The sequence below is a fragment of the Oxyura jamaicensis genome, chromosome 11 (assembly GCF_011077185.1).
Source record: "Oxyura jamaicensis isolate SHBP4307 breed ruddy duck chromosome 11, BPBGC_Ojam_1.0, whole genome shotgun sequence".
Lineage (NCBI taxonomy): Eukaryota > Metazoa > Chordata > Aves > Anseriformes > Anatidae > Oxyura > Oxyura jamaicensis.
Window position 1 is genome coordinate 20,812,427 of NC_048903.1, and position 13,996 is coordinate 20,826,422.

A 13,996-nucleotide genomic window follows, 5' to 3' on the forward strand; every position below is an offset into this window, starting at 1 on the left:
AGTGCACCTCGCTTTTCCCGGGAGCTTCTTTACTTGTATACAGCAAATACAAGTGGATGCAGATACACTTGAAAGAGAGCACCAAAGAGCAGAGGCATTTATCATCTCAGGTTTTATTCTTCAGTGTTCTTCCACAAGCTCCCTGTTTTCCATTTTTTGTAGTCTCTCTTGAAGGGAATTGCTGGAACTAATATTCAGAGCAATTTTCACCTCAGGTAGATCCTTCTGCAGAAGTATACGACAATGGAATTAAGTTTTAGCCACACACAGGAAATTTTACACACAAATCAGTGTTACAGTTGCACCAAAAAGAGCACTGTGTAAACTTGGGAAGCTAGAGGTTCAGTCTTAGTGGAGATCTAAATATGTTCAGGCACAGAAATCCCTCCTCATTTTTTTGTCATGCCCAACACTATGTATGAGCTGTAGGATAGATAACAAAGCAATGGTCATTTTTCCAGAGCTGAAATTCTTCAAGACTGTGATTTCTGTGTGTTCCTGTGGGGTGGAGTTTCTTTGTTTTAAAAAATAAAAATAAAAAATGGAGGGACCATTACAGTCTGTGAAGGGAAGCTGTGGTATCTTACCTCGTATTTTCTGAATGAAGTCTCAAACTTCTGTTTTCAGTTCTAAAATCTCACATTAAAAAGCCCTAGGTAATGGAGAACTTGGTGTATCCTTTTGTTTGATGAGCTAACTGCTGACCTTGTTCAAAATACATGCACCATTTCATGTCTGCGCTTATTTAGCTTCAGGTTATGAGCACTGAATTTTGCTTTGGCTTTTCCTAAAGATAAAAGAAACCTTTACTATGGGAAGTTTCTTGTACAGGTGCTTGCCAACTATGATCATATTGTTGTTTAATTTCTCTTGAACGAGGTAAAAAGATTGAACTAAAATCTCACCGTAAGGCTTACTTGGCTCTGTCCTATACTGAGAGCATAAAACTGGGAATGATGCATAAATGTGCGTTGTTGGTTCAACCTGAGATCCGAGTTTGCTGAGTATTGGAGTCCTCTGCTCCCTTGGGCTGCATTGGCTTGAAGCCTTGCCTGTGTTTCTCAATTGTCTCAGCAATTCAATAGTGCAGGATGCACGTCTAAGGTTTAACCACATCATATGCCTGTAATGTTTTAATGGCAGATAAGCCCTTACCTTTATGCTGGCAAAGCTTTTGCTGGGAGCTTTTGTGGTGGTTTTTCATGCTATCATGAAACTGATAAAGAAAAACAATGGGAAAAGGGAAAGAGTGTCACATGGGGCATTTCTAACAATTTGAAGGAAACTTTGGGTTGTTTTATATTCGTGCCCAAGACTGGAGCATACTGAGTAGTTGAAACTGAATTTGCAGCCAGCAACCCTTTTTCAGAGCTGCATGAAGCCTTTTTGTCCTTTGGACAAAGTCTGAGCTGGAGTTGTGGGGGTCTGCAGCTCACATGGGTGTGAGGAAGAGCGGGAAGACCAAGTGGACTGCTCCGATCATGAGCCCTCACTCCCAGTTCCCGCTCTCCTCACATGCTTCAACTGCTTTTCTTGGGCTTAAACCGTTCATAAATGAAGACTGACAGCAAGGAAAGGGGCAGCAGGTATCTTAGGCTGTCTCTGATTTCAGGTTCAGTTTCCTGTTTGTGTGGCGCGAAGAGGTTGTGCCAGCACCAAGTCTGTCAGAAATCCGCAGGCTGCTCCCTGGCTCTGTACCGTCACACTCACTGTTAGTTTTGTGGCAGTGAAATGCAGGTTGTTTAGTTTCTGCCTTTCTGTTAAGGATGGTGTCTCGTCTGGGTGTTGGCTCATGATGAAGGGATTAAAAAAAAAAACAAACACCTACTGGTGCAAAATGTTGACCTTTTCCACTGAGGAGCTTGGAAGAGTGCAGCAAAGATGTGAGGCTGTGCAGCCCCAGCCTCTCAGGGTGTCTTAGGCTGGGTTTTCACTTACTGTACCAGTGTCAGTTGGGGGTTATGGGAAAAACATTACCCCTACTCCTGGCGCTTATGCAAGCTGAGAGCCTGTTGTAGGTGAAGCTAGAGCAGCAAAACTTAACCCGCTTCTGGATTACAAACTGCTTGAAAGACATGTATGTAATACACGAGCCAAACAGTTCTGCTGCTGTGAGTTGTTATGGGCCATTGACATGTCCTTCCTGGTGGAAACCAGGCCTGAGAATGTGTGCTGGTAACCACCCTCTGTTGCAGGTAATCCAGGTAAATATGGGACGGGCTGCAGATGGAAGGCTTCTCACCAACAGTACTTGGTTTGGTGGCTTTCCTTGCAGAGCGTTTGCTCAGTGGTATGGGGCATGGAACAATTGCCTGAATTTATATACACACTTCTTGAGACACATTAGTGTCCATTCGGTTCATGGAACTACTCGCAGCCATTTTAAACATAGACAATTATACTTCAGGTTGCCTTAATTCATCCCTTTGTGTGCAGGCATTATGATAGTTTTTAATTATAAGTATTTCCATACATATTTTTCTAGTAGGATTCTTGCCTCATTCTGTGAATGAGTAATTATTCCATTTCTTTTTATCTTCCTCTTTCATTACATTGCCCCAGGCTTTGTCTAATACAATCCAAAGCTTTCACTGAATGAAGAATTATTTATTTTCTCATGGGCATTTCTGTGGTGTTCTGTGTTCTGTTTGTATGTTTCACAGACACTTAATGAACTTAGCTTCACAGTGCTCGTCTGAAATCAGATGGTGCTCCTGTCCTTGTGTTTTGGGTATACTGAAGCACAACAGCTGCATCAAAGGTTGTAATTTTAGATGCCCAGCTTGGTGCCCAGCCCTGTGGTCTATACCTCTGAAGAAGGGCTGCTCTACTGGGAGGGCTTCACCAGTTTTATCTTGCTCTGCCAGTTTTCATTGCACCTTCAAGGCCTAGCTCTCATCTGTTGGAATCATTATATATTTCCTCCTTCCACTTCCATTCTGTCACACTCGTTTAGTGCGCCTTCCTTTGGGCAATACGGGAGGAGTCCCAGAAATGCAAACAGTGCATTGTATTTGTCCAGGATTCTTGTGTATCCTGAGCTGATCCTGTATGCCCAGCAGAGGCATCGAATAAAGGGAAGGTGGGTGCTGCGTGGGATGCTGGAGGAGGGAGCAGAGCAAAACTTGGTGATGATCATAGAATCATAGAATGGCCTGGGCTGGAAGGGACCTCAGTGATCATCTAATTCCAACCACCCTGCCACAGGCAGGGATGCCACCCACTAGGTCACATTGGCCAAGGCCCCGTCCAGCCTGGCCTTGAACAGGGATGGGGCATCCACAACCTCTCTGGGCAACCTGTTCCAGTGCCTCACCACCCTTACGGTGAAGAATTTCCTCCTAATGTCTAATTTAATTGTCCTCTTTTAGTTTAAGAGCATTCCCCCTTGTCCTATCATTATCCATCTGAGTAAAGAGTCCTTCTCCATCGTTTTTGTAAGACCCCTTTAAGTACTGACAGGCCACAATGATCCTGACGACTCTGAGGATATACTACAGCAGAGTTCTGGAAGGGCTGACGGCTTTGTGCCTAGCGGTGTGCACTGGTGCATTGCAGGGGTGCAGCAACGAGGCAGGAGGACAGAGTTCAGGCTTTCATTGGCCAAGGTTGCACAAAGTTCTCCTGTTGGCTGGAAACAGTGAAAGCATTTCTCACGAGTGTTTCTCTGTGAGGACTGGTGACGAAGGATGAGCTTGGTCTGCTGTTCCTAAATGCATTCTTGTTGGCCTGTGTGAAGGGAGGTTGTGTCATCCATCTCTTTGATATTGATATTCTTCGATTTATGGAGAGGATTAAAAAATTGTCTTGTGTATTGTTGTTATTGTATGGTTATCTGTTGGGATTCAATGTGGTACATTGCTGTAGGAAGTTATAAAGAAGCTATATGAAAACAAGGAAATCTTCAGTCTATCATAACGCTTGTAACTTCTCTAGAGATAGATGAAACAATAAATACTGGGCGAGGGAAGTTAATCTGTGTCTGTAGTATTTTATTAAATAACGTGAACTCAGTGTGGTTTTCTGTGGCTGGTTCAATTTCCCATATGGTTTTTGGAGTATTATTACAATGGTCCCTTGCTGTGCACGTGTCCGTGTGAGCGCTACCAGTATCGCCCTCCTTGCAGCGTGGTTCCGCAGAAGGACGCGGCTGCCGTCACGCTCCGCGGGCTGGCTGTGCGATATTCAGGGCTGGACCGGCCATCCCTGGGTGGCTGGGGCTGCACCCAAAAGGACTAGTGAGGGCTCCCCGGGGGAGCATCCCACATCTTGTCCCCCCCCTCCGCATGCCGAGGCCTGGCTGTCCTCAATGAAACTGAAGCAAATTGTCACTGGGGCCGCATCCCCCTTGCCATCAGTCCCTTGTGGCGCTCCCCAGCGCGTTGCCGGTGCCTCAGCTTTGGGCTGCCTGTGGTGAGGAGCGCACAGGGTGCGAACGGTCCTCAGCCTTGTCCTCCAGGTGACAACCAAGATGACAAAAATGTACAGAATTCCCAAAAGCCTTGGGATGGTGGATAATGGCTCTGAAGAAAGGAGTGTTCTCTGAGCTGTGCTGTTGATGGGGGCCTTTCCCTGCAGGGTAGAGCGTCTCTTTCTGTGGGGGACCAGGGAGCTTTTCTTCTAACAGAAAGAGTAATGAGGGCTGAAAGCGAAGAGGAAGAATACCGTACGTGCTGCTGGAGGGGTCTGAGAAGTAAAATCAAACATGGGAGCTGAAACTTGTTTTCAAGAAGAGCATGTGGGCTCTTATTTGTTCTGGAATTCCTTTTTGTAGCTAATTATTATATCTTCAAAGTAAAGAATTAATCGACTATGCCAATGTATCTAACTTCTGAGTTTGCTATTTTTAGTGAAAAATCAAGCATACCTGGAGCAAATGGCATCAAAGCAACATCCATGTTCCTCCAGCAGCAGTTCTTGGCTTAGCAAGAAACTTGAAATTTCAAGTGATGTTAAAGCACAAGTTCCACTGTTGAAATAACATTATTTCAGTTAAGTGGTGGTTTCTTCCCCAAAAGACTTAATATTTGGGAAAATGCTAATTTAGTTTAATTTTTATCTTCTCAAAACAGTCTCCACACATACAGAGAGGGTTTCGGATACTTGTTTTTATCTGTGTGCCAGCCCTGTCGGCACAACACCAAGCGCGTTAGTTGCTAGTGCATGGAGTCTCCTCGGAGGTCCCTCCCAGGGTAACTTATGGATCACTCCCAACACTGTTGGAGGAAATTACACATCACCTGTGCCGATAGCCTCGGTCTTTTTCTGTGTTACAGAAAGCCTTTTTCAATCACTCAACAGCCATGTAATTACAATATGGACAACAGATTTTTATCCTGCTGACTTTTCAGATTTCCTTCCAGCCCTTTTGATTATATAATTTGTTTTTTATCCGATGCTTTCCGTATTCACAGGCTGCTCCAGTTCACCTGGCTGTTCACAACTTAACAACTTGCGCTGATCTCATTATTTTCAAGTATACGTACAAAATATGTTAAACTGTCAGTAATGGGATATTTGAGCCTGCTTTTGGTTACTGTCTTGTCTTCACGTTCAACTGTTCTTTTGCTGTTTCTTTTCCAAACATTGGAAGAGAGAAGGCTTCCTGAATTCCTCAGCTCTTGGCTGTCCCCAGGACTGAGAAAAGCCCTGACCAGAAGATTGACCTACTGCTTAGTGATACGGCTCTGTCATGGCTAAACTTTTGTTGCTGTCTTTGAAATTTCATCCTGTTGCTGTCCATACAATACTTTCCAGGCACTGCTTTTAAATACAGAGCAGGGCTTTTCTGTCATATTTCCCCAAGGATGACAGCATCCATGAAAAAATATGAAAGGACAAAATGGTACTTTCCTGAGGAGCAAAATGTCACCAATTCAGATGTTGGTGAGCTTGCAGCACTCCAGAGGAACCCCACCATCACCAAACCGCTGTGCTGCTCTGCAGAAACTGCCAAGTAAAGCTCCCCTTGGGTTTGGCACTCCTCATTTCTAACAGGAAAGTGTGTTCCATGTGAAGTTTATTGGGACCATATTTGCCAGAGGTACACCAGTGAGTAGCGGTAAATCCCCGTGCGGACACTCACGGCTGTCCCAGGCCCTGCAGTGGGAGCCTGGAGAGCTCGGGCTGGAGCAGGAGCATGCAAGGTTGAGGGCAGCACTTCCTAGAACAGCAGATAGGAAATGTGCTCTCAACTGCACTTTGTTTTTATCACTATAATTAGCAAGATCAATGCACACACTCCCCTATTCATCTCCACATATAGCAATGCTTACGCCTCTGCCTCCCTGGGGAGAGCTGTGTAGATTTGGGGGATCTGGAAAATTCCAGAAAGTTGCAACTGCCCAGGAGTAGAGCTCACGTGATGGCAGCTCTTGTAAGGCAGCATGGGAGAAAAGATAGTTTAGTGGCGGTGAAACACGGGCAGACATTTCTCTGTAACCCTTTTCTCGGCTGCTAAGCCGTGTGCTTAGTGAGCAGCAGTGTACTGCCCGGCGGTACAGAGGGGTGCGCGTGTGCTACCGGAATTGATACAGACCTCAGTAAGCTTTGGCTGTTCCTTTCGCTGCGTTCACATCTCCTCACCTCGCCGAGAGGTTTTCAGTTGACGTACCATCATGCTTCCTCCGGTGTGTTGGTGTCTGTGCCGGGGTGAAGGGGGATGGCTGGCACAGCTGCACAGCACGGCTGTACACGTGGAGTTGTTCTGCTTCAGGCGTACAGGAGAAATCTTAGAGATGATGCCTTTGTATTTCCAGTGGTCCTATGCAGATTTTCATCTTTTGGGATCTCTTCTAACGAATGATTAATTAGTACTTTCAAGTCTGTTGCACAGTTAAAAGAGGTGGGGGGAATGTTGTGAATGCAAGTTCAACCTTTCTTGGCTCTTGTTAATCTGTGCCATTTTTTGTCCACCGACCCTGGGGGACTGTGAATATGTGGGGATTCTGCTCATCACAGCCTGCATAAACAATGTCCTCGTTAAGAGCTGATCAGCTTAGCAAGGTCCTGTGAAGAAGTTAGCTGCCAGAGATGAGCAGGAGCTGGGACTGTTACCTCCCTCTGGGCTTTAGCCCCTCCTCATTAAGCAGGTCCGGGCTATTGATTGGGAGCTTGTGTTTGGAAGAGTCTTACTTACTCCATGCATTATCTTGACAGATTGATCAGACCTGATTGAGAACCTCTTAAAGGAACGAACAGCTGTAATGGGAAAGTTGGACTCTGTCATCCGTTAGGATGATTCTGGGAGCGAGAAGAACGAGGCTGACATCTTGGAGCAATTGTATTTACAATTAACATGGCTGAAAACGATTGCCTCTATTGATCCCCCCTTCCTGCAATTACAGCCCCATTGTTTACATTCCAGCACTTCAGTTATAAAAAGGAAATTCAATAATTATTGCATTATTTAAAGTTAAAGTGCCACAGAGTTTGCTGGCTACGCTTGCTGGTTGATTTAACGTTCAGTAAAATCCATGCTGAGCTCTCCATCTTTAAGCTGAGCAATATTTGGCTTTTAATGAGACTTCAAGGGCTGGTGGAGCAAACCCAATTTGCTGGATGGCTTTTGGGGCTGTTTGTGGGGGAACCCCAAAGCATTTCAGAATGGCAAGCACCAGCCTCACGGCCACTGGGGAGAGCATCTCCGGCCCGCGTCACCTGCCTGGCTCACACCCAGGGGGACAGCTCTTCCCATGCTGCAAGGGTCATCAGCGGTCACTTACTGATAATTATTTTTTATTTGCCCTGTGCTTTATTACTGACATTTCCCTAAGTGTGCCAGGTCTCTGCTAAACTGCCCTGTGCGTTGCTGCTGGGATCTTTTCTGAGGAAAGCTGCTTGTTGATTCTGAACATGAAAAAACACATTCAGAAGGTAGGGACTGGCTGTTAACTGAGGCTCGTAGTGGTATACTTGAAGTCTTACTGTGTGATTCAGAGACTCGCATCAAGTATCTTGGACTCTTTGGCAGGAGAGAGTACTACGCTTCCAGCCTTTTGAAAAGAAAAATAAAGATCAGAAACCAAAAAGTAAATCAAAATCCAGTTTTGTTGCGCAAAATCTCCTTGTCCTCATCTTGTGGTGGTGTTCTTAAGGACTTGGGTGACACTGAGAAAGCTTTAGGGGCGGAGAGGAGCGATGCTCACCATAGGGCTGTTCAAGTTACCGCGGGCTAGACTGCAAAAACTTGTGGCCACGAGGGTCTGCACTGCACAGCATTTGCAAGCTGCTAGAAGGGAGCTGTTACGCAAGGAGCTGGAGAGGCTGCAACGAGCGAAAGGTTTTGTAATGTGACTTCTTCAGAAGCAGTAAACAATTGCAGGACGTTGAAGTACAAAAGATCACAAGTTCATCTTTTGAACCTGCTGCATGGAGAATCAATTTCTCCCTCCTTTCACAACATCTGGGCCGGGGGGCAGTTGTGTGCACGCCCGCCTGCTCAGCGCCTAGCCAGCATGTGTTCTCGCTGCATGCGCGTCCTCCCCAGCGCCTCCCTCAGCTCCAGGAAATTCCAGCTGGGCCTGCAGGTGTGAAAGGAGAGCAAGACGGATGGGTCAGCTCTGACTTTTATGGAGTACTTGGAACAGACCGGGATCAGACAGCTGCTTCCACATGACTTTCATTAAAAATTCAGATTCTTCTCTTCTAGGAATGTGTGATTTATCTCATGCAGCAGATCAGAGGCACATGGGGTCCAAGAGAGGCTTCTGAGTTCTGCTGCAGGGTCTGGTCCCTTTCCGTGGCGACCTGTAGTCTCACCTCTAGCTCTGGTGCAAGGTTCGTCTCTCATCCAGCTCCCTGTGAGTGCATCATCCTAGGCATGGTTCTTGCTGGCATCTGACGTGTTTCCTCCCAAGCCCGTTACTAATTACCCGTGTCTGACTTCACCCTGATGAAGTCTGTCCCACGACATCCTTCTGTACTGCAGATATGCTCGTAGTGCTGGCGTGCTTCCAGCAACTCCTCCCGAGCACAGGAGTGTTTGCCACTCTTGGCTTTCACAATAAGCATGTGTGGTTCAATACCTCACATAATCTCTGCTGTGCTTCCCTGGTTCTGCATGCCTTGTGGTTACTGCAGGTTTGTCAGGGGTCCTGCCGGCCCCGTGACTGGTGCTGGCTGGCCATGGGCCGTTGCAGGAAGACGTAGGAGCGGTGCAAGTCTATGGCAGTGCTCCCTTCCACAGCTTTTGCCACCCCTCAGCAGCTTTTTGGCTCCATCTTCCTCACTTGCATCTGTCACGTCTGTCAGTTCTGTTAAATCATTATTATTTTTACCTGTGCAAGCAGAATAGTTGTCATCCTGAGCTCAGTGGTAAGAGGAATGCTGCGTGGGCGGGAAGAGACACAGTTTGATTTCTGATGCAGTTCTTCTGAAGATGTTCAAGATTTGAGGACTTCAGTGGAATGTTTCTTGAAGAAGCTCTTGTTAATTCAGAGGCTTCTGGTTTTGTGGAAGGATTGTCACATAACGTGAGAGCCAGCTGGAGAAAATGACTTCAGTAACTTCAGAAGAGATTTGAAAGAGATTTTTCTAGACTGCTTCTCAGATATCCATGCCACCGTATTCACTTTACCGAGTGATCAGAGCTGGTAAGCAAAAAGCGTGTTTGTGTTTAAAAAAAAAAAAAAAAAAGCCAGGGTAATAAAATTGCTGTTGAGGCTGGGGACCCAACTACCCAGCTGCTGGTGAGGAAGGATTTATTTTTGTATCGTTTCTCTATTTGCTGCGTAGAGTTAATGAAAGATATTTTTCCGTTTTGGGCTTTGGCCCTCAGGCCCAATACTTCATCTGCTTTTCCTACCTGCAGACACCTAGACCTTAGCAGAAAATCTTTGCAAACCAGAGAGGGGTGCTGAAGAACACTACTGCTTGTTGGGGGCAGTTATGTAGTTTCTTTCTACTGGTTGTTGTCTTTTTGAGGTCTGTAGAAGTGGAGGGCTATACTCAATCTTGCAGAGAGCTTTCTTACAGGGTCTCCTGCTTTTTGTGCCATCAGGACCTCCTGAGGGTGGAGGTGCAATCCCACAACTTGCAGAGATGGATGATTTTACAGTTTGCAGACCAAGGACTGGTGAGGTTCCCACGCTTGTCAGTGTAGGTTCACCATGAACAGCTTCTAGGGCCCTCCAAAGGGGAAGCATGTGATAAAGTTAAGATTGCATAGAAGAAATTGTGCCTCTTTTTCTGGTGAACAATAAACATCAAAAGCAACAGGTAGTTCAAAGTGATTATGACTCTGCCCTAGTGAGCTAGGGTGACAGTTCAGATACGCCCCATAGAAGTATCTGACCCACTACACATAGCAAATGGATTATGGAAAGCAACTTCGTCCCTTCTAGCAACAGAGTGCTGTAACAAGCATCGTGTGTTCACGCTACTGTAGGAATTGAGCTCTTCACATGGTGGCTGTAATAAACTTGATGCAGAAGAGGTTTCAAGAAGGCGTATATTTGACTTCTCTTTAAATTTAAAATACATACAAAAGTTTTTAGAAATTGGTTTAAGTAGTAATCATTACATACAGAAAACACCTACAAAGGTATTCAGCAGGAGAGTTTATTACTTGTGTGGTGGTAGCCGCATGAATCCTTAGTTCTCGTTAAAATGGTCTCAGCTCTGAAAAGCCAGTCCAAATACACGGTGTGGGGGTGAGAAGGACTGCCTGCAGCCTGACAGATTAATACAGCTGTTTCATTAAATTCCATGATCGTTGAAACATACTGTGGGTGCAAAAGTGCTAGATGGGGAAAAGATAAATGATAAAATAAACAAAATTTGGGGCATATGTGGGATGGAGGTGGAGAGGAAGAAAAATGGAGTATAGCATCATTCTTTAGTTTGTTTAAAAACTGGATTTCCATACTCATATGCTATGAGCACTTATTATGCTATTGTTTATTAGAAGAAAACAATTCCAAGCCAGATGTTAGCAAGCAGGGGCTGGAGAGGCAGCCCAGCCCATCAGTCCGGCGTTGGTCAGAGCGTCCCAGCGCCCGCGTGCTCACGCAGGTGTCTCCTGCCCTCGCTGCTCTGCCCCTTCTGCTTTTCTGCCTCCCTAGCCAGCTGCTGTGCTGGGGGGCTGTTGGCAGCCCTTGAGCTCCGATCTGTGTGTGTGTGCAGACACCTCCCTCTCCCTTGCTCTCTCATGTGGAGGGCCCAGGGGCTGCGTGTGGTGCTGAGCCCCGGAGGGACTTGCCATCTGTTAGCCCATGGGCACTCTGCAGGACAGGTAAGCCCAAGTTATAATTTGTTCTGCTGATTCTTTAAACCGTCCTCGTGTCCAGATCCCCTCTGAATATGCTGCTTTTTCAAGCCAAACCCAAAAAGCAGGGAAGGTGGAGTGGTTGTGCAGTATTTCCTAAACCCATCTGAAACACTGACCTGGCGTTGGTTCGGGGCAGCGCTGGAGCCATCCTGGCTGTTGGCAGGCACGTGGCAGCTGAGCAGCTGTGCTTTGCTGCGGAGGTAACCCGGGCTAGCGCTACCCCAGCGAGGAGCTACTCGAGATGCTCCGGCCTCCTCTGCCACCAGGGCCGGCCGCAGCGGTCCCCCCCAGTCCCCCGGCTGCGTCCCGTGGCCTGCGTCAGGGCAGCTCTGCCGGGCACCAGCGGTCACGGGGTAGGTCGGGGCAGGAGGTTCTTGACGCCGACCTGAGATTACCAAACTTTTTTCCCATAACTGATTGGGAACTGTGGTAAAGGTTTGGGGGGAAGCAGTGTAAAATTACGGCAAATGAAAGAAATTGGGTCTTTGAATAAAATCATTGTTTGTGAGAGCACAGCTTTGCATGGAGATCCGAGCATTTCCCACATGGAAGATGGGCTGGATTTGGTATGATTTGTGTGTCGGAATAGGTGTTGTGAGTGGTACGGTGGTGTGCTGCAGTTAGTGTATGTACAGGAACAGCCCTTGTCCCCTTGGGAAGCTTTACTTGTGAGCCGTATGGTTTCCATCAGAGCGTTCTTCTGTCTGTTTCTGATTTAAAGTGGAGCTTTGACTAAACCTGATCAATATTTTGCATGCCATGCGTGAAGAACCAGATGTTGGAAGTTTCCTATCACTGAAAGGGAGGGAGGTAAAGACCCCACTCAGACTTGCAGAAATCAATGTTCTCTGACAGACGTTGGTTGCTTTTCCTAGGAACAATGTATTTCTTTGATTTTCAAGTTGATTTGTCTTCTAATGAAGCCCTGGTTTCATATTTTGAACTTGTTTTCTGTGGTACGGATAAATTCTCACAATGAGAAGGATTAACGATGTGATGGACAATAACTACACTTCTTGTCCAGTGTTTCATCATTTCCAGTAGCTTGCAGCTAGTACTTCCTTTTGTGTCTGTCTCACTCTGGCCTCTCCTGTCCCCTCTTGAAAGACAGATGCGGATCACTGAGGTAGATGTGCCGTATACATTGTGGTCTTGGTGGTTTTGGCATCTCCATGTCTTCACTACTCCAGCATAAGAGACTCCTGGACATAGCTCACATCCGTGGAGTGGGAGCAAAAGAAGAGCAGAAAATGAGACACATTTATTAAACTGTTTAAAATAAATGTTTTCCTAAAATCCTCCTTTAAACTAGAGCGGTTCAGGCTGTGCTTCTGGTGACCATGTCCTTGCTATTTCCTTGAACCCATGACCAGATTTTTCTGTAATTGCTCACCAGGGGTTTCCTGTGCCTTCCTGCCAAAGAGCTACTACTGAGCTCTTTCACACTTCCCAAGCCTGAATGTGCTGTTCGTAGGCCTAGGGCTTCCCTGATGTGTGTCTCAGCTGAAGGAAGGAAGCAGAGGTAGTGCATCTCCTGGAGCAGAAGCTCCAGCCCACGGGAAGATGGGACAGTGGGGAGATTTTACTGCCGAAATTGGATCTAAGCGGAGTGGAACAAGGCTGGATAAGCTGGGCCAGGCGAGCCAGTCATACAGCTTTTGTGCCTGGCTCACTAACCTTGGCTTTTTATGTCTTAAGCCGTTGCTCTTTTTCTGGCTCAGGAAGAGGGTAATGCATGCAAACAATAGAAATAAGAGGAAGAAGTCGTTCTTATGAGGGAAAACAGCAAAAAAATCTTTTGAGGGCACCAGTGGGATTAGTGCCCTGGTGGATTCTTCAAATATTACAGTGAATTTAATTAAATACATCGTGATCCCCAAAGAGGCTAGTCTAATTAGCCAGATCTAGAATACATTTATTCTCTTCCCTCGCACTTCCAATCAGAAGCCTCAGCATCAGCTCCTATCCTATTTTTAATCATTCCTAGACTCAGAGGGCTCTCCTTCCTCCGTGTTAGCTAAGCACACAGAGCTGGGTAATATGTCTCTAGTCTTATCTTAGCTGTAACTGAGATAATACCCTTCAGAAATTTTACCAGAAGGTGCTGGCTGCACGTAGACAATATTTTTGATTGACAAGCCTGGAGATCATATCCAAATCACCCTACTTATGTGCCCTGAGTGAAACGTGTGGTGAGGAAAGAGTGTCGTGAGGTGACTCAGGAGATGGGAAGGTCTTGAGGCTGGATGGTAAGAGCTGATGTGGATTACTTCGTAGCTGTAACATAGGTATGTGGTGGAAACACCAAGCAGCATTCACTGAGGAGCCTTCCATGTTGTTTGACTTTGGTATCCATTTCTCTTCTCACTGCGACAAGCCCTTACTTTGGGAGTCAGGAATGCTCCTGTGAAATCTCTGGGAATAGCCATGCCAGTACCCCAGTGAGGGGGAGCGGCTGAGCTCTAGCTGCCAGCTGTAAGCACTGAATTCTTCCCTGTGGTTTTACGAAATAATTGCTGCATCCTTGGGATCCATAACGTAAAATAGTTATTAATTTCCCTAGCAGTGTGGACCACTGTGCTAAGCAATTGATAGATTTTTGTCAAGTAATCAGGGCATAATACTCTCAAATTAGCTGTATTGGCTGTGATAGCACAGTTTTGGAGTGTGGCAAGTGTTTTTCCCAAGCACTAACCTCTTGTGGTGACTGCCAGCTGCATGCTTACC

The 13,996-nt window shown here is 46.2% G+C and overlaps 1 protein-coding gene across 5 annotated transcripts in view; it reads left to right on the forward strand.

The window, feature by feature from the left end:
- Positions 1-13,996, forward strand: part of ZFHX3 (zinc finger homeobox 3) — a 475,206-nt gene that overhangs the window by 384,937 nt on the left and 76,273 nt on the right. The gene's annotated exons all lie outside the window — the stretch shown is intronic.